The following is a 22,174-nucleotide window of genomic DNA, read 5'->3' as shown; positions in this document are numbered from 1 at the left end:
TATAACACAGACGTATGGAATTCAATCATCAACATATTAACTAGTGAGATAGGAGATGAAACAAAGAGAATGTAAACAATTTGCACTTTTAGAAACATCTACTTGCGATATTAAAGTATCACGGATAAAAAATGACCTTCATCATAATTTTATACAATTGGAACTATTTGACTATTTCTGATGACACTGCTTACACAAGTGAAGAGGACATACGAGATTGTATCGTATGCCACATTTTTACAGGCCGTACTGCGTACTATTTAAACGTTGGTTTCAATATTAACACTCTTGATTTCGTGATCAATTGTTCTATTATGTATCGGAATCCATCTGTTCACCAAAATCTTTCAAACATTTTCAAAAGTGGAAGGCTACTGAAACGCTATTTTCTTATGTAAAAAGAGCCCAGGTGACTTTCTTCACATATCTCTTCATTCAGAGCTGACTCGCAGTTAAACTACAGCTGCTGTGGAGGCACAATGCCCCAGTGTTTAAGGCAGCGGACTCGTGGCCGTAAGAACGTGGTTTCGATTCCCAGACCGGGCATTGTGAGTGTTAATTGAGCAAAAACACCGAAGCTCCACGAAGCTCTAGCGGGAGGTGGGAGTTTTGAACCCCGCTGTACTCTTTCACCACAACTTTCTCTCACTCTTTCTTCCTACTTCTGTCACAAAACAGAGGAACCATGGTGTAACCCACTATGGTGCGGTAAAACTTTCAGAACCTATCAAGATTGCGAATCCTCTGTACCCCAGGATGGTTCAGCTCCCCACCCGTTAAAAGCCACCGTTTACGGAATGAGAATAACAACGAAGCTTTCGCGCCCGTGCAACCGCCAGTCTATCGCTAGTGGTGGGTGGATCTTCAAGTTGCCACACGCATTCTTAGTAGCTTAGAGTAGGCTCGAATTAGAGATTATTCTTTGTGGCAAATGGCGTGAGTCCTGATTCGGAGAAGAAGAACAAGAATACAACAGCTGCATCTGTTTCAATTGATACATAGTAATACAATTATGAAGAATTTGCAACGACTATAAGAAGAGACTAGCATTAAATGTGACCTAAAGTGAATTGATATGATGTACACAGCGATAGTGAATTATCTATGATTGAGCTATCTATATACCTAGAAAATGTGTTCCACAGTGAAAATTGTTGCGTCTGTCCAAGATAAAACGGTACTTGAATCAATAAATTTACAACAGCGATGCATGGGAATTTTTATTCACTCTTAGAAACTTTCAAACGAAAGACTGTATCAGACATGAAACATACAAAATAAAGTATAGAATAATAAATCCCATGTTTCCCTTTAAATATATATCAGAATATAGCCCAAATGTATATTTTCGTTTGTAACGTAGTTAAAACAGATTTCCTGATTTGCTACGCTTCGATAACAGAATATTATATATATATTGAAAACGAATGTATATCTGTTCTTTCTCGTTAATTATATTTAATGTATATTATGCGCTGTGCCTGAGCCTGAATCTAGATACTGAAATAACCTGAGGCGCAGAATTAATACGTAATGGTTATTTTTTTTACCTAAGTATTTAGAAGCAACTCTCTCACTGCATTTGACCTTAGGAGATACTATGTGGGAGAAAAGTCTCGCAGTTTTATATGCTCTCCACTGATTTGTGCTAACCAAAGAAAATAACGAAGATATCATTAGCATAATTTATTTACTTTCACTTGTCAGGACGTAAAACTTCAGTCAAGTAAATTTATATACAACTAGCAGTATCGCCCGGCGTTGCTCGGGTTTGTAAGGGAAATAACTATATAAGCATTTTTAGAGAGTCATAGCTAAAAAATAGCAAAAAAAATGCATTAAAAATGGAAAAAGAATGATGGCAAATTTTTTTTTTAATCGTTGACTCATCGTAGACATTTTTAGAGTTACTTCCCTTATATAATAGCGAAACAATGCATTAAAATTGAAAAAATTATGGTAATTTCTGTTTTTAAATCGTATACTCATCGTAGACGCGCGCTAATACCCAGAAGGGCTCGATATGAATCACGACTATAAGATACCCGGTTTTGGTTAAACTGCACCGCAAAATGTGGGAGTAGTTAGGAATCTAAATCGTAGGAGACAGATACACAACTTCTCTTTTATATATAAAGATTATATTTTATAGTTTATTACAATGCTTACATTCGCATTGTTTCTTCTAGAGCAAGGCAGTGAGCTGGCAGAACCGTTGGAATGACGGACAAAATACTTAGAGCCGTTTTGTCAGTCCTTACATCGTGAGTTTAAATTCTGCCGAGGTCGACTTATATTTCATCGTTTCAGAGTTGACGAAATAAGTAGAAGGTGAGCAGTGGTGAGGGGTCAGTGTAATAACTAACTCCTTCCCTAAAACAATTATTTTTTCACGATTAAAATATCCGAACTGCGATTATGGTGAAATATGGTTTAATTTATCGGTTTTGAGAAGTGAAAGTTACTATTACTTTTAATACGGTTTGTGAAGTGCATAAACGTATTTTCTAACAGTACAAATTCGTCTCAATGGAAATCTCACCGTCGTATATACCAAATTAAATTATACCTGTATTAAATTGATGTTATAAATATATTTTCAGTAATCATCAATTTCGACTACGTTGAATAAATCACAGAATATTTCAAATTGCTTCAAGGGATACATCGTCTCGCGCTCCTCTCTTGATTTATGGTATTCTATCACATATCGCTGGTGATTTAAACGAGGAGTTTAGCTGTAACATTAGAGACTTTTGTTAGAATTAGATACAACCGAGAGTGTCACTTGAGAATAAAATATCCAACAATAAATTATCTATTCTACTAAATAATTCACAATAATTTATGAATTTCAATTCCCAGTTCATGTTCTGTCAAATCTAACATAAGGTGATTAAGGAAATTCGACAAGGGGACGAACTACTGACAATGATTGCAACCGAACCGCTGACATATAGTTTACATCTGTCAAAAATTGGCTTGGTTACAGTGAGTGCCTCAGCCTTGTCACGTTAACTGACACTCACAAACGTGTGTGCACATGGTTGGACAATCACTCGCAATTTCGACTAAAAGCTGAGAGATAGAATGATAGAGACAGATGAACAGGCTGATATAAGAGAGATAGGGGGAAATGCGGATAGAAATACTCTATTGTCTACCATATATTAATGTTGATAGCTTCAAGTTTTAGCTTAGTCGGCAGCAAACTAATGTTTTATTTGTTATGTCATAATCTATCCACTATTGATAATCGTATGACTGCAAATTTGTGTATCTGTGTCTCTGTTCCTGTGTGTTTGTGTATAGTTATCAGAGTTTGTGATATCAAGTGTCCAAACATAATCAGCCATGGCTTATTTCACTTCTAATATATTTTGATGTTCATTTCCATTATCATGATCAACTGATTGTATCTCCAATACAGAAAACTAACAATGGTTTACCTCACCAAACGAAAGTATCCATCCCACTTTCGTATTATATTGATACTAATTTAACATATAATGTTGGACAACGTCTGTGAAGTATAAGTAACATTACTAACGTTTTCCACATTATTTACTTCGCCGGATATAGAAAATGCGAAAAAAGTTCAGTTATTATTTTCTAAAATATATGAGAATCAGCACTGAAAGAACACAGCCAATGGTTAATATAATCAAATGATGTTTGCGGTTAAGACTTTCGCTTCACCACTACGTAGCAACATTGGCAAGAATACTTTGACCAATAAACCGAGACTGGCTATTCAACTATAAGTACCGAGGGGCGCACGAAACAGAAGCCCAGGTTCCGTAACATTGTGTAACTTCAGAAATAAATTTGTAAGAGCTGGAATGGACTCACTACCATAGATCTTGAAAATAATTCCCTGGGGCATCAAAACACGGTTGTCTATGTGTAACTTTAGACGTAATATAGTGACATCGAAGTGTTTAGCTTTATACCTTTCTACACCAGATGGCATGACCTCCTGCTTATGTGAAACTGCTGCGCCAATGTGAGTGTTAACTTCCTGGGGATTCGAGTAATCCTTTGGGGAATGTTCTGTATAAATTCTGGGATTCGAATTTCGTATGTTTAAATTTGTTTCTGTACTGCACTGTGCTACGGAACCCGTGAGACGTTTTTGTGCACCACCCTCAATAACATAAAAATTGGCAGATTCTCTTGCACCAATTCACTGCGTAGGAATCGATCCCGAAACCACTGCGTTCAAAGGTGAATATAACCATTAACTACCAAGAAGATTTTGTCAGGGATTTATGATCTTAGCAAACAACTAAGCATCCAGAAACCTGGTATATATATGAAGAACCTGCATTTTTCAGTTACTGGAAGGAGATTCGAAATTGTTGTAAGCAACATAATTATGTTTGGGATAAGAATACTGGAATGCCTTCAACCGTTTTATCTTAAGGCATTTTTCTATCGGATATATAAGATTGTTTGTCTGGTTACTGACCAGTGGTCATCACACAGCTGAAGGTAACTTGCTGCAGGATCTACACTCGCTTAGTTACAGAATTCGCTGATCATTACAAACCACTATTATTGCTGAAACACGTCTTATTCAGTTTGGACACGCACAATGGATTTGTATGTTGTCTCCACAGCAGCAATGTTCTGTCGTCACTCAGATTTTTTTGGCTAACCAACCAAATAATTTCTTGTTTTATGAGTAAATGACATAAATGCTTCCCAGGAACAAAAGTAAGCAGTGGCTTATCACACACACAAAAAGAAGAAATAATAGTGCTCTATGAAGAGAACATATCGATGCGGCTTCGTATATTATTTCCTTGTGATGATGTAATGGAGATAGACGACTATTACTAAAAACATATACTTTGTAAAATATATTTACTGCATACTCTAATCTATTCAGATTCATCCAAGTTGTAAGGAGCGCCATTTTCATTCTTTGGCAATCGTTCAACTATGATTATTTATTTATTAAGAAGAAATTATATAGTATATATGAACGTGACAACACCTTCAGATATATATTTTCGAGTACTTGCATATTAGCGTACTGTCAGTTTAAATTTCTAAAATATCATTTCTGAAATATCATTCTGAAATATCATTTTAAGAGGCAATGCTAAATCTTGTGAAGTTTGTTACCACTACCTTTGCGAGTTTAATCTACTCGAAGTGGTTATGTTGCAAATATTGGGATTAGCAATAATAGAAATATTAAAATAACTAAGTCTCTCTAAAAGAGAACAGCGGCAGCGTTCCCGGAAAATAATAGTTATCGCCATACTAATATGGCATTCTTATGAAAATAAGAAAAAAGTTGTCCGCTTATTAGCTCCATGAGGCCATCGCCTTAAGTTAGCTATTTGATACACAAACTGTATCCATATAACCTTCGAACAAGGGAGGCCAGTCGCTCCACACTACTTGACCGGCAGCTACAGACGCGTTTCGGGGTATTGCCCCTTTTCAATGCAGCGTAGCCAGCCAGTAGGTGTCGCTTCCGACAATCTCTGTTCGATGGTTTTATTTACCTAGTTTCGGTGGAATACATCCACTTGTTTTCAATAATAGAAATATTAAAATAACTAAGTCTCTCTAAAAGAGAACAGCGGCAGCGTTCCCGGAAAATAATAGTTATCGCCATACTAATATGGCATTCTTATAAAAATAAGAAAAAAGCTGTCCGCTTATTAGCTCCATGAATGCCATATTAGTATGGCGATAACTATTATTTTATTGGGATTAGCATTCCGATTTAATTCTGGTGGAACATTTACACCAAGCCAATTAACCTCGAAGAACCTGCAATGCACTGAAATAATCACCTTTCCGTCAGACAAACTAACGAGAAAACAAACTTATATCTTATTTTCAGAACCTCCATATATTTATGGAACGTAAATTCCAAGCGTTTATGTTTTCTCGTGTATACAAGGGACGCTATTGCGATATTTGATCGGACATACTGTTCTTGAAGGGCAAATCTGGTTCAGATCGGAAAAAGAAATATACCAGTAAACGTAGATTCTCTGTATTGTGTACAATTTAGCAACAACATCTGGATTTTTGATTTGTAACAGCAATGCCTTCAAAGACATATTTTCAACACTTTATTGGCCAAATCGTTGGCTTTGTCCTTCAATAAATATTAATGGTATACAGAGCGGGACATAGCATATGTTGTCAACTGCCAAAACTATCAAGGCTTTAGTATACATGTGCAGAGTTAAGGTTACACTCGGTCGCATGGAGGCACATGCATACACCCGCACACATATATATATGTATGCGTGTGTGTGTTTGTGTGTTCATATATTCAATATATTATATGTATATATATATATATATATATTATATATATATATATATATATATATATATATATATATATATATATATATATATATACATATATAGGAGAGTTTACGAAAAAAAGAAAAGACGAAGACAGGTGGTGTACAAAACAAGCAGATGTATTAGTATAACGCTCAGGAATAGAAAATGTCTTTTACGTTTCGAGCCTACGCTCTTCTACAGAAGGGGACACAGAAAAAGAAGGAGAGAAAAAATGTGTGTAGTGGCTAACGATCTATCATGGCGACTGATATATATATATATAGTATATATATATATATATATATATGTATATATAATATATTTATATATATGTGCATATATTTATGTAATCACACACTCACACACACTCTCACACGCACACGCATACACAAATACACACACACACATATACATATAGTTAGGTTAGAATGGGTTTTGCAACATTATTGAAAAATACAGAGAATCTCATTCATAATAACATATGATATTAATTATCCTTTTCCATACGTATATATATCTTTTTGTTTTCTTCAGTGTTTTACTCAGGTGTGTTATATTTATTGTCATGTTTATACGCTTTGTAATTACATGAAATAACATAGCATGAAGTTAAAAACTTAGTTAGAAAGAATGAAAGAAAAAATCATGTTATGCGATCGTTCGAGCAAATATGTTTTATGGCTTGCTTAGCTAACGTTCCAAGTATTCCATTAATATTAATTTTTCAAAATTCTACTTGTATTTTATATTACATTATAGTATATTCGTTTAAGAAGTTTAATGAAAACTTAGATCTGCTTAACGAGATATATTTTATGGAATCTATTTCACGCCTTGGAGATTAAATCTTAAAGACTTGTTACATGCCAAGAAACACTTGCCAAAATACTATAGAAAAACGAATATAAAAATAATGACTTATTAGCCGAATAAAATTATAAGAAAGAAAGTAGCGAGAGAATATAACAATATAAAAGAGACACGATGCGTGCCATAGTTTCTTTGAAAACTTCTTCCATTTCATTAGTTGACTTGGACACTAGAATGAGGATTGGCGCCAAAAAGATAGCAATTAAGAATATTGAATTCCTAATAAGGAGTGCAACTTAGAATAATTGCTTAAGGAATCAAAGTATAGCATCTTGATATTCTAAGAATAAGACAAAAAATAGTATTAAACAAAAAGGCCTTTGTAAAATGTTTATTATTTATGTACGTAAACACACCAATGCCATCTGTCACTCTCTATCTCCCTTCCCCTCAACCTTTCTAAATATGCATACATACCTATACATATATATGTATATATATATATATATATATATATATATACATATATATATATATATGCATAAATGTATATATCTATATATACAGGTATAAATGCACATATGTACATATGTATAAATATATACGAGTATATATATATATATATATATATATATATATATTCATTTATTTCTCACCGCCTTTAGTTGAACAAATCAACCCCCAAGACTTATTATTCCTAAGCCTACAATATATATATATATATATATATTATATATATATATATATATATATATATGAAGGTCTTCTTTCAGTGTCCATCTACCAAATCCATTTACAAGGCTTTGGTCGATCAGAGGATATGGAAGACATTCGCCCAGGTTGCCACACAGTGGGACCGAATCTGGAACCATGTGGTTGGTATACAAGCCACTTACCACACAGCCACACCTGCGCCTATATATATATATATATATATATATATATAATATATATATATAATATATGTATATATATATATATATGTATATATATATATATATATATATAATATATATATATTATATATATATATATATATATAACTATATATATATATATATATATATATATATATATATATATATATATATATATATATATATATATATATATATATATATTATATACCAATATATGTGTATTGTATATATATATACACACACACGCTACGCACACACAAACTGAGAGAAAGCGAGAGATGCGAGATTTATTAAAATAGTTTCGTTTATGTATACGTATATAAATGTGTGTGAGTGTGTCTGTGAATCTGCGTGTTCATAGGTAGGTGTTCGCGAGTTGGCGTAATTGAGTCTACGATGTGTTTCACAGATGAATACGTAATACGCGCTTCTCAGTATATCAATCGATTATGTTTATTCAAACATAACACTTTCTCATCTTCATGTGCAGTTGTACATGTATGTGCCGAAAGCGCGCTAGGACATATATCAGTGTATTAGCTTTCGTATGTACATCTATGTAAGTTTGTGTATGTATGCAAGTAGAGAGACACACAATTGCATATATATATATATATATATATACATACATACATACATATATATGTATGTATATATATATTTGACTGTATACTAATAGTCAGATATGAGTGTATTTTTATGCATACATGTGAATATGTGTTTGGGAATTAAATCATATACTCTTGGAGGTAACGTGCAGTTTTGTAGAATGAATACGCTTCCATACACACGAAATACAATAGATTAAAACTTTAACTTTCTTTGATATTATGTTGATAGCTGTTTCTTAATGGAATATAATCGTTGTTAATTACATCCAGGGCTCGACGGTCAAGTATGATCAAATTGATTATTTAGATAAAATTAATATAATTATAAACGTACATACACACACACATACCTGCACACATATATAACACTACACGCACACATATATACATAAACATATATGAGTATGCATATATATATATGTACATATATATATGCATATATATGCATGTGTATGTAGTGTGCATGTATGTACGTACGTTTCTTTCAGTCTCTTCATGTAGCTTGTAGAGGAATCTTCTGTTGCCTTTCTGTAGAAATGATACATGTCTTGTTTCAGTTCAGAAGTCTACTGGAATTTTTCACGATCACGGTAGTTCAAGGATACACGTATAGTAATTTTCCCTGAGGTATGTATTTCACTGATTGGTTAGTGTTACGATCCTTTCGGAAAAGTTTGTTACATTGCAATTACTCGAAAAAGATTAACCATTTCTTTTCCTAGGCTTGCATTATTGGCAAAAATTATAGGAGAATGTAATCATTATCCGGGTGAATAAATAGACCTCTACACCAATGTCTCTGTATTCGACGCGATATTTATGTATGTATGTATCTATGTATGAATATATGTATGTATGCATGTATGTATGTATGTATGTAAGTATGTATGTATGTATGTATGTATGTATGTATGAATGTATGTATGTATGTATGTATGTGTGTATATATGTATGTATGTATATATAAATGTATGTATGTATGTATTTGCGTATGTATGCATTTAGAACTTTTGCAAAAAATACTTGATAAGCTTACAATATTTAAAGAAAGATTTTCTGGAAAGTTAACATTTACATATATATATATATATATATATATATATATATATATATATATATATATATACATATATACGACGGGCTTCTTTCCGTTTCCGTCTACCAAATCCACCCACAAGGCTTTCGTCGGTCCGAGGCTATAGTAGAAAACACTTGCCCAAGGTACCACGCAGTGGGACTGAACCCGGAAACATATATTTCGTAAGCAAGCTACTTACCACACAACCACTCCTATATGAACGTGTAAGGGATTTGCTTGTGTTACTAAGATTACTCTGATTTTACTTGGCGTCTATTGCAGTCACATTGTCAGTGTGTTAATCAGTTAATTCTCTCTTCTGCTTAATAACCACAATGCTTAATAATCAGAGATGATATACAATCAATATTAACTCCTGTGCCCTTTTCTGAATTGATTTCTCAAATGGAAATTCCGATTTCGTGTCTGTTAAAATTCATATCAATTTTCTGAATAGATTGATATATTGGAGCGTCTCTCATAATAACCTTCTCTAATCTGCTGCTGTTGTGAAAAGGATTCGTTAAAGCGTCTGCCCATCGCTTCAACAAACCCCCGTTATAATTCATGAGAGTGGAACCGCCTTTAGTTCAGACGGGAGTAAAAATGATTGGTGAGGAGAAAATATCCATTATGTCAACCCGTACATCGAGTAGCATAGTTTGTGTCGAATGGCAATTGGAAATTGGTCGATATGCATTTATGCGTCTCGATTTTCAATTCTCACTGTTACGTTGATTTACGATATGTATGGGACTGCAGCAATTCTTTTGCTATCAAATTTATCTTTCACATGAATTAGAATTAATACATTGCTTGTGCAACTAATTCACAGTATATAGGAGCGAAGATGTTTCTAAATTATTTTCATTTAACTTACCTATGTGTTCCTGTATCACTGCAGCTGAAATCAACGCAGGGATATAATGCTGTTTTTGGTGGGGGGTAATCTCTCGTTGAACAATCAGAAAGTGCCATAGTAACAGATCCACAGATATTTAGATTTAGTATTTCGAAGTTTATGCAACACTTGGAATTTTCTATTTATTTTATCTAAACTCATCACTAGCAAATATCACAATATTTACATTATTTACAATTGACAGATATTTGTTCTCATCTTGTTTGTTGTTAACACAACGTTTCGGGGAAATTTCGAACCTGGGTTCTCATTCCTAAAGTATTGAGATAAGAGGTTTAATACCTCATTTTTGTTTTTTGAAGGACAATGTTTTAGAGAAGCAGAAAATCGACGGGCGTCTTTTGCTCCTCTCATTAATAATCATAATTTTGTTTATAATTTCGTCTCATTAATGTAATATCCAGCCCGCAGCTACAGCTACATCTATGTAATGCCCTTGTGGCAAATTATATGAATGAAAGTATTTTTCGGTGTTGTTATTATTATTTATTATTATTCAAGTCACTCAGAATTATGGGGTTAGTAGCCCGCGCTCTAAACCACTACACCATATGCCCGTGGGCAATTATGGAGTGAATTTTAGGGCTTATAAATCTAATATTCTCCTATCATTCCTTAATACCGAATCTCATATGCTGTTCATATCTGCACTCGTTCTGCTCAGGCGGTTGCTGTGTCCTAGCATATTTGCTGTTTCTTTTGGTTTTCTTATTTTACAGTGGTGTTCTCTGTCTATTATTAAACTAGAACTGTACTAGCAAATAGCTTCAGTTTAACTCGTTCAAGAATTTAACAATATAAATAAACAACTTTGGTCATCGATGCATCCATATGTGTTTATGTATAGATTTCTGAAGAAGCAATATGTCACCTATTGCTAAACTCATTTCAGAACATAGCTTCAATATACTATTTTAATAGTGTCAAATCTTCGAAAGCAACATTACTTGAAGCAATTATAAGCAGAGAAAAATTATTGTAAAGTATTCGGAGTAAAATTATTGTCGTTCCCAAGATTCATAATATAAAGTTAATTCTTTGCAGGAAGGATTTGTCGCATAAACATAAAATAATTCCACCAGACGCTTGCTACATAGATTCAAGTGCAGAGTAGTAATTTGGTCGTTAATATTCTGAGAATTATTTCTTAAAAGGAACATTTAGCCATTATTATCCATTCCTCTTTCCACAGAAATATTACATAACCTACATGTTAGCTTGCACCTTGGTGCTCTGTGGGCTTAACTATTAGGTGTTTCGTAGCCGTCTCTGTTCTTGGATTGTAAATACACGGCCTTCGAAGTGTGATATGGTGTAGTGGTTATTATGCCAAGAGAAGCCGTGCTTTATATGGATATTATTATCTTCCTCAAGTGTTCGGCAAACACACCCAATTATTTTTGGCATCAATATAAATTCATAGTCTGGATACAGAAGCTGGAGATTTCGAAGCGGATGTCCATAGATATCCTCCTTTTCTTTGAATTTCAGAGATATTTATATCTGCAAGGCAACTAACCTCTATGAGGGTATATACCTTTGCCCCTATGTCCTAAACACCAATATCCAGCCCGTTACGCTTACATTTGACAGATGGTTTGATGGGAATATTCCACCAGTATTCCTTGAGTTGGTGTTTATGAATGTATTCCATAACAGAGGGATTTTCTAAGATTATTTCAGAACAATTTTTTTTCTGTGGATGGCATTATAAATTCCTTTAGCAACAACATCGTGCTGCATAGGGAGGTAGTACCGTGACGTCATTTTAGGCCAACGCTAATCACATGCGTAATGTCTTCTACAGAAACATGACATAGCCTACACATGCGGTTGCACCTTGGGATTACAAGAGCGCAACTATTTCTCGTGTTCACCAGGTATGTGTGGCTATCTCCTGTTCCTGGATTACAAACACATGGCCTTCAAAGTGTGATGCGATGTCACACTTCGTGTCAGTTCTACTGTTTTCTTCAAGCTTCCTGACGACATACCCAAACATGGTATTTTGTGTATGCTGAGTGCATTCCATCCAAGTCTTCACTGAAATAAGAGACCCCAGCTGTTTTGGGCTGTATATTTGGATCATCGGGAAGAGAGTGTTTGCTGAGGAGTTCACAGCCAACTTGTACAATGCTGCTCACTTCACTTTTCAGGATTGCATTAATATATTTACTTTTGATGCTGCTTTTAGCAGGTGTTGCCTGAATGATGTCATATGGAATTCGAAAGCCGTCTGCACTGATCTCAGGCATCTACCACCTTCATTTCTTCTTTGGTTTAGCCTGTCAACATCATTGCTTCTGCGGAAATTCCCAGATGCTGTCAGGATTTTGCGGGTTTTGATAACTATGGAGTGGATTTCCTCTACAGATCATATGTATGTATTATGTATGAATGTATGTATGTAAGTATGTGTGTGTATGCAAAGATAGATAGATATATACACACACACATATATATATATATGCATACATACAAAAATTCATCCATACATACATTCATTCATACATACTTATTCCTATGAATATGCAAGCACATTCCTCTAAGCTGCCAGCCATTTTTATTCTTTGAACAAATATTGAGATCTTTGTTAGAATGTCATATCAGGAAGATGATGCTCCGTAAAGGTCAATATTTCTTCAAATTATAATATATGTTATTATTTTCTATTGTAACATTCACCCTTGTTCGTCGACCCCAGTGTGGAACACGCATAATTCATAATCAGCCAACGGAAATTTTACATAAATTAACGCAAACCATTTCAAAAACCAGTATAGTGTGATATGGTGGTTTAGCATGAAATTATATAGATATACAAGTTGAAAAAAATTGTACTTTTAGATACATACATGTATTACCACCTGGCGTGTCGAATTACTAGAAATATTCTGGACGTCCCATTTTCTTTATGAATATTGATCATAACTGCTGAATAGGTCTTCACAGTAGGTAATAAAATAGACTTAGCGGCGCCATTACATCTAGGTCTAAGACACGTAAAGTTTCAAGTCTGTAACTTTGTGAATTATGCGGAGGTAATTTTTGAAATAAAGTCCTGATATACATATGTGTATATGTGTGTGTGTATGTATCTATATATGTATACACACGTGTATGTTTGTATGTATATATATATATATATATATATATATATATAATATATATATATATATATGTATTTATATGTATTATTAATAGTAGGCTTTCCATTTAAATATGTATGTATATGTATATATATGTATATATATATATATATATACGTATGTATACACACACACACATATATATATATATATTATATATATATATATATATATATATATTATATATATATATATATATATATATATATATACACACACACATATATATATCAGAAACTTTCCATTGTGATTACGCGTAAACTTTTCATAATGTTCTTTATAATTTTACAAAATATATCCCTCTGAAAATGCAACGTATACATTTTGTATTATAAAGAAATAGTTTCAAGGAAGATGAAAAGAATAACTGAACATGAAAAGTTTCGTGAATTTCAATTATTTGAATGTTCGAAGCATTTCAATAAATTCTTGTAGAATATACTAGCATAAACGTCACAGCTTTATAAGAATTAGGATTTCGAAAGATGTGTTATCTGTTATGTTAGATACACTGTATAATTATTCTGTAACTATTTACCTGATTATGTGCGTAACGTGTACCCAAGCACTCAGTGTGTGTATGTGCGTATCATAGTTCTATATTCTATTACTTAATACATGTATATTATCCAATATAGACACCACCTTTCAAATTAATCTATAATTTCTGTATAGGCGCAGAAGTGGCTGTTGGTATGCAGCTTGCTTACGAACAATATTGTTCTGGGTTCAGTCCCACCGCGTGGCACCTTGGGCAAGTGTTTTCTACTACAACCTCGCGACGGCCAAAGCCTTGTGAGTGGATTTGGTAGATGGAAATTGAAAGAAGCCCGTCATATATATGTATACATATATGTGTGTGTGTGTGTTTATGTCTTTCTTTGTCCCCCCAACATCGCTTGACAACCGATACTGGTTTGTTTACGTCCCCGTAACATAGCGGTTCGGCAAAAGAGACCGATATAATTAGTACTAAGCTTACAAAGTATAAGTCCTGGGGTCGATTTGCTTGACTAAAGGCGGTGCTCCAGCATGGCCGCAGTCAAATGACTGAAACGAGTAAAAGAGTAAAAGTATAGGATTGTTTTAACTTTACGATTAATTTGCTGACGTCTAGGGGTGCGGGTAAGAGGTTTACTTCTCAAACATCAGACCTTAGATTCAGTCCCATGATACATCGCCTTCAAGAAGTATCTTCTATTATCAACCTCGAGCTGACTAAAGCTTTGTGAATATGATTGATATACAGGGTTGCCCGAAAGTGGGTTTACAATTATCGTATAGGCACTTTCTTTTAAATTTCTTTTAAAATAATTTATCATATTTTAATTTCTATCTTACAATTAACTTAATTAGCATAAAATAATGGTTTCATATTTTTTGTAATTAAGATATAAACTGTTAATATAGGAATACGAAATGGATAGTTGAATTACTGCAAACCTACTTTTGGGCCACCCTGTATATATCTCCACTTGGCAACCGGTGCTGGTTAGTCGTTCGGCAAAAGAACGGAGATATAAGTATCAGACCTTAAACGAAGCAAGTCCTGGGCTAAATATTTCCGACTAAACCCATCATAGCCGCAGTCCAATGAATGAAACAAGTAAAGGATTATCGTTAAAAAGTCATGATGAACAGTGTCTTTTTTTTTTTTTAGTTCCAATCAGATATTCCCTAATAGTACTTGTAACAATGAAGTAATCAATTCCAAATGAGCTGAATGTTGATGGAGGTTAAAGATTCGCTGAATTTCCAAACTTTTCTTATGTAACTCGCACTAGAAATGACGCAGATGTGTTTATGGAAATGAAAATAGGAGTTTTAAAATTCCATAAATCTAGAAAATTCCATGTATAAGAGTTTTTCACTTATTAAGCATAAATTCATCACTAAAAACAATGTGCTTTCCACCTCTGTCACCTCATATGTACACACACACACACACACACGCACACACACACCCCCCACACACATGTCTCAGTGGTTAGAGCGTCGAGCCTACGATCGTGAGGTTGTGAGTTCGAATCTGGGACCGGGCTGCGTGTTGTGTTCTTGAGCAAGACACTTTATTTCACGTTGCTCCAGTTCACTCAGCTGTAGAAATAAGTTGCGACGTCACAGGTGGCAAGCTGTATCAGTGTTGCCTTTCCCTTGGATAACGCTGGTGGCGTGGAGAGGGGAGGCCGATATGCATGGGTGACTGCTGGTCTTCCATAAACAACCTTGCCCGGTCTTGTGCCTGAGAGGGTAACTTTCTAAGTGCAACCCCATGGTCAATCACGACCGAAGAGGGTCTCAATATATATACATATATACATAAATATAAATATATATATATATATATATAATATATATATATATATATATACATATATATATATATATATATATAATATATATATATATATATATATATATATATATATATATATATATATATATATATATATATATGTGTGCGTGTGTGTGTAATCTAGTATAGTAATCAGCAAAATATTTACTAAAGTTGGATATATTAGAATTTATCGATAATATTGGCTTTATCTGGGCAGCCAATTGGGTTTTTAAATGCTTTTTTTCAGTCATTAAAACTTTAAAGAATTACCTCACGGTATATTCATACGTCAAGTCCTCTTTTATCTTTTATTGTTTTTTGGTTTTTTTTTTTGAACACTCATGTATTGTTTACAAAGAAACGAATTAATGGTTGTGTGTCAAAAAGTTTGGTAGATTATTTTACATTTAAATGTCAATGAGTCGATGATAGACTGAAGAAATCAGACATTAGAATGAAAAAAGACGGCGGAAAGAATGACGCTAGAAAGAAGTGAAGGTGCTAAACGGAGAAAATAAGTGATGATTTATTGATATTAGAAAGTAAGGTGGAGCAGTGTCAGCTATGGTCCTTTCGAAGGAAGCTGAGTTAATGCCAGGAGCCATCGTAGCAATTCAGGAGTTTTCAGATAAATTTGGTTGTCAGCAGATCCACGCTATATAATGGCAATTTATCATCCCTGTGTTTTTCCACATTCATCTTTTTCCTTCGTAGTAACACCATTCTTTCTCTGTAAGTGTTAGTGAGGGAATATATGTTGTGTATATGCGTGTGCTTCTGTTTGTGAGTGTACATGTGTGTGTCCGTGTGCATTTGTGTGTGTATGTGTCTCTGTGTATGTGTGTGTATGTGTCTGTGTGTGTTTGTCTTAGAGTAGATTATTCGGCTGCAGCGATTTATAAACATGCCACATAATTATGATTTCATTATGATTATTTCGGAGCGATGCCATGTAAGCAATTTATAACGATGAGCATTCGCAGTAAGTTTTGCATTAATCGCTCTCCACATATTTCTATTATCGCATTTTTAACAGACACTTCACTCATATAGGAACACAGATTGAAATAAAATGCGTTTGCGTTTGCCGAGTCTTTCTTGGATACTCGGGTGATGTTTCCACTTGGTAAAGGTTTCAAATTTTATGATATTTTAGTACGCCATATATTTAGAATACCATATATTTTGTCAGGAATTTCCAAATGCCCATTAAACATTTCAATAAAATTTCCGCAAACTTTCACTTCTTAGTAATTGTCAGTTGTTCATTTTCTCCAACGTTTGAGGTAGAGATACGAGGCTGATAATGAGTCCATGATATTTACCTGTTGAACATATTAAGTCGAATCACTTTCTTTTTGATCTCCTGAATATTCTTCACTCCTCCCCAAATTTCTATATGTCTCCCATTTTCACTACTTCTATCGATTTTAAATTGATTTTACTACTACTACTACTACTACTACTACTACTAATACTACTAATACTACTACTACTACTTGTGTTAATATCAAGCCGTGGATTATTCGCAATCCATTTATACACAGCGCGATGTAATATTTCAAACGGATCACTTTCAATATTAATATCCACATTAATTTCACCATAATAATTATTATTATCATTCTTTTATCTTAGCAACTAATGTTATATTCCCTGAGCCAGCCGATATTTATAGTAACTCTATAATAGTGTTACCATAACTGCAATGGAAAGACAGCATATGCTAGCCATTATAATATAGTTAGAACGGCGCCAATGTCGTAGAAATAATTTTATCAATGATTCTCAAATTTCATCTTCAGAAACTGAACAGGGGTTATCATTGCACATCTCAATTTTTCCTAATTTTTTTCTGTTATTTTTGGGGCGGTTTATTTAACTTTTATCGCATTTTTTTCACCAGCACTTTTTTACTGCATGTTTAATTCGTATTTATTTATTTTTTGTTTTATATTTTGTATTTTCTCTTATTTTGCATTTTCTTAATAAATATCATCTGCATTGCTTATTAAATAAATTTACGCAGTTGTGTAGCCGATATTTCTCTCGGATGAAATTTGGTAACTGATAAAAATATAATGCAATAAAAAGGAAATTTTATAAAACAAACAGAAACGAATGAAGCAAATATGTAAAATAATGGATTAAATTTATGGGTATCTTTACTTCATTTTAACATAAATATATATGATTAGCTACGAGAAATTCCTTTCAATATGTAACTTACTTCAGAAGATTCATGAACAATTTTAAACCCACAGGTCAGCCTACATATAATTCACTGAATAATTTTATTTTCTTCCTGAAACGAATTATGATATTGATCATCCATGTTTTCGCTCATAAAGGCAAATATTATAATCTTCGAAAAATATAGCTATAATACAGGATTTTTATACAAAAACACACAGACACAAACTCATACACATTCGCATACACTCACATGCATACACACAGACACACTAACTCACGCATAGTTTTTCGATAGCAAAAAGAAACGGAGAAATAGAACTCAAAGGAAGAGCGTATAAGTTTATTTATTAATCATGAAAGTGATTAAATAGTCGAGGTTTTCCAGTATGGCCCTTAGCAAAATTGCATAAATATATAGATATAAAGATAGATAGAGAGAGAGAGATGGGTAGGTAGGTAGGTAGGTAGAAAAATACATAATACATACATGCATATATATATATATATATAATATATATATATACATATTTGTGCCTGTGTATGTGTTTTGTGTGTATTTGGTGATATGTATATGAGTTAGAATGTGTGAAAAAGCGTATCTCTGCCTGAATATTATTCTGATATTAGATATTAACTCCCTAACTACTGTATGTGAAATATAATATGAACATGAGTAAATGATGTTCAAATGGCAATACGACTTTATATAATTTCTTGCATTTTTATATACAGTCGTAAAACGCTCCATATTTACTGACAGTTGTGTAACACGGATCTGCATTCGGATACGTACATGCAAATGGATCACACATGTGAATAAATAAGCTCATTTATATTTCCTATATTCTTGCATACATGTGATTATGTCCATATTCATACACATACACATATATACAAATATATGGGTGTGGGTGTATGTGTGTTTGTGCGCGTGTGTATGTGTCCCCAACAATGATTTCAAAGGGATATGTTTCCCTGGCGGTTACCGTGTCTCCTCTTAAATAGGTTTCAGATGCCGGCTGATACCCTAGTTAGCAATAAGTTCCTAGGTTTGGGTAACTATTCTCGTTGGGTTAACCCGAGTGTCCTATTCAGGTCTGCATGTTTTCCGTAGAGTAAGTAATAGTTTTAATAATGGTAAGGAGAACGGAGATACTTATTTAACAATTATTTACAATGCTGTATTATGTTGTGTCTGGGGAGAGTCATTTTCTATTTGTGCATTATAATTTAACACATTCACCGGTAAAATTTCCACTTATTCCTTATTTTTATTTTCTTAAAATTTTCGTTGCGTCTTGCAACCTTTTCAATAGTCTTGACTATTATAATTTTCTGGGCTTACAAATCAAGACTATTGCAAAAGTTGCAAGACACAACGAAAATTTTAGGATAAAAAAAATAACAAGTGGACATTTTACTGGTGAATGTTTTAAATTATAAGGCACAAAAAGAAAATTACTCCCTCCAGACACAATAGAATATGCTTCAACACACGAACTCATATTAAGAATCATGCAAACCAATTTCAAAAACGAAATACAATGCTGCAAATAACTTTAAAATAAAATTATGGATGCAAAGACTTCGTTCTCCTTATCATTATTAATAATGTTTTATATATCAGTCTGAGTCAAAAGTAAGCTACATTTTGAAACATGAAATTCATCACAATATATTTCAACAATGCGGAAGTTTTATTCATCAAATTAAGTACCATTACAATGTACAGATTTTTGTCAACCATTTAAAAGTTTGTTTATTCTTGTAACATAGAAATCTGGAGTTCTAGAGCTGGTGAACTCTTTGAACGCACTATCAGCAGCGGTTTGGTTTTTGAACTCCAGAAAACTATCAAGGTGCTTGAAAAACTGGTAATCAATACAGTTCTAAATTTAAGAGATGAGGAATTATGTACATTATTTACAATTGACGGATATTTGTCATCTTATTTGTTGTTAACACAAAGTTTCGGCTGATATGCCCTCCAGCCTTCATCAGGTGTCTTGAGGAAATTTCGAACCTGTGTTCTCATTCCTAAGATATTGTTCGATGTTCTTCTTCTTCTTCTTCTTCTTCTTCTTCTTCTTCTTATCATTATTATTATTATTATTATTATCATTATTATTATTCAGGTCAATGCCTGGAATCGAACTCGGAATCTTGGGGTTTGTAGCCCGCGCTCTTAACCACTACGCCATATGCCAGTGAATTTTAGAGCTTATATATGAATACACGATGTGGTTCTATAGTCAGTTTTGACTGCTATTTCTAGCATGGTGGTACCTCTGTGATATCCTTAAATATAATTACATATGTGTGGGTGTTTGTGTATAAATAGCAAGGGATTACCCCAAAACGATTGCCGGTTCGCTCTCAATTAGATATTCAAAATAGGTTATTCAACATTTAACATATAAATGCATTAAAGTTCTTATAAGATAAGAATTTAGGGATATATTCCGTTGGCTAATTCTGAATATATTAGCATAAGCATATAGGCTTCATGGAGAATATAATATCAACAATAAGTTTCATAGCATTAGCTTCAATTCTTTTAACATATATATAGGTTTACATTGACCAACACATGTTTCAGTTGCACCGATTAGTAACCGTTGTAATTGCAATCCTTCTATAATACCGATGCAATTTCTTTATGGTCTTTACTCTATATCTTTCGATGTAACTGTTTAAAGTTTTTTTGTTTATCTACTCAGCGTGTAGGCGCAGGAGTGGCTGTGTGGTAAGTATCTTGCTAACCAACCACATGGTTCCGGGTTTAGTCCCACTGCGTGGCATCTTGGGCAAGTGTCTTCTGCTATAGCCCCGGGACGACCAATGCCTTGTGAGTGGATTTGGTAGACGGAAACTGAAAGAAGCATGTCGTATATATGTATATATATATATATGTATGTATGTGTGTGTGTATGTTTGTGTGTCTGTGTTTGGTCCCCCTAGCATTGCTTGACAACCGATGCTGGTGTGTTTATGTCCCCGTCACTTAGCGGTTCGGCAAAAGAGACCGATAGAATAAGTACTGGGCTTACAAAGAATAAGTCCCGGGGTCGATTTGCTCGACTAAAGGCGGTGCCCCAACATGACCGCAGTCAAATGACTGAAACAAGTAAAAGAGTAAAAAAGAGTAAAGAGAGTGTTATATGATGTGGAATCAAAAGTAATACTATGCAACTTCGTCGTATTGATATTTTGGTATATATATATATATATATATGTGTGTGTGTGTGTGTGTGTGTGTGTGTGTGTGGTGTGTGTGTGTGTGTATATGAATTTTTGCGTAATGAGATATTAGGGCATTTATATATATCTATAAATGCTCTAATAACTATACTGCAATGGTTTTTATCTCATTCCGCAAAAATTCTTATATACACACGCTGACATAGAATCAACGTGGAGCCCTTTATTCGCAATATTACCGAATAAGGAACTTAACTATGGTCTGTCTATAGCACTTATTCAGCATTACCTGAATAAGACCTTTGGGTCTCAATGACACCATTATCTCTTATAAACTCAACTTCTCGCTATATATATATATATATATATATATATATAAAGAGAGAGAGAGAGAGAGAGAGAGAGAGAGAGAGCGAGAGAGAAAAGTGAGAGAAAGGATACGCATATTTGTACGAACGAGCGGGTGCTGAAAAGTTCCTGGCTTTACGGTTATACGCGTATTTGGAAGCCCCAACTTACGAGTCGTTTTACAGGTCTTAGAAAAAGTGACGGACCACTGCAATAACTGAGTAATTCTGAGAGGTGACAATGTGGATTAAAATCATCATTGACTGATCCTCCT

The sequence above is a fragment of the Octopus sinensis genome, linkage group LG2, assembly GCF_006345805.1.
Source record: "Octopus sinensis linkage group LG2, ASM634580v1, whole genome shotgun sequence".
In the NCBI taxonomy this organism is placed as follows: Eukaryota; Metazoa; Mollusca; class Cephalopoda; order Octopoda; family Octopodidae; genus Octopus; species Octopus sinensis.
The sequence above is the reverse complement of the archived record's forward strand: the minus strand, read 5'-3'. Positions refer to the sequence as shown.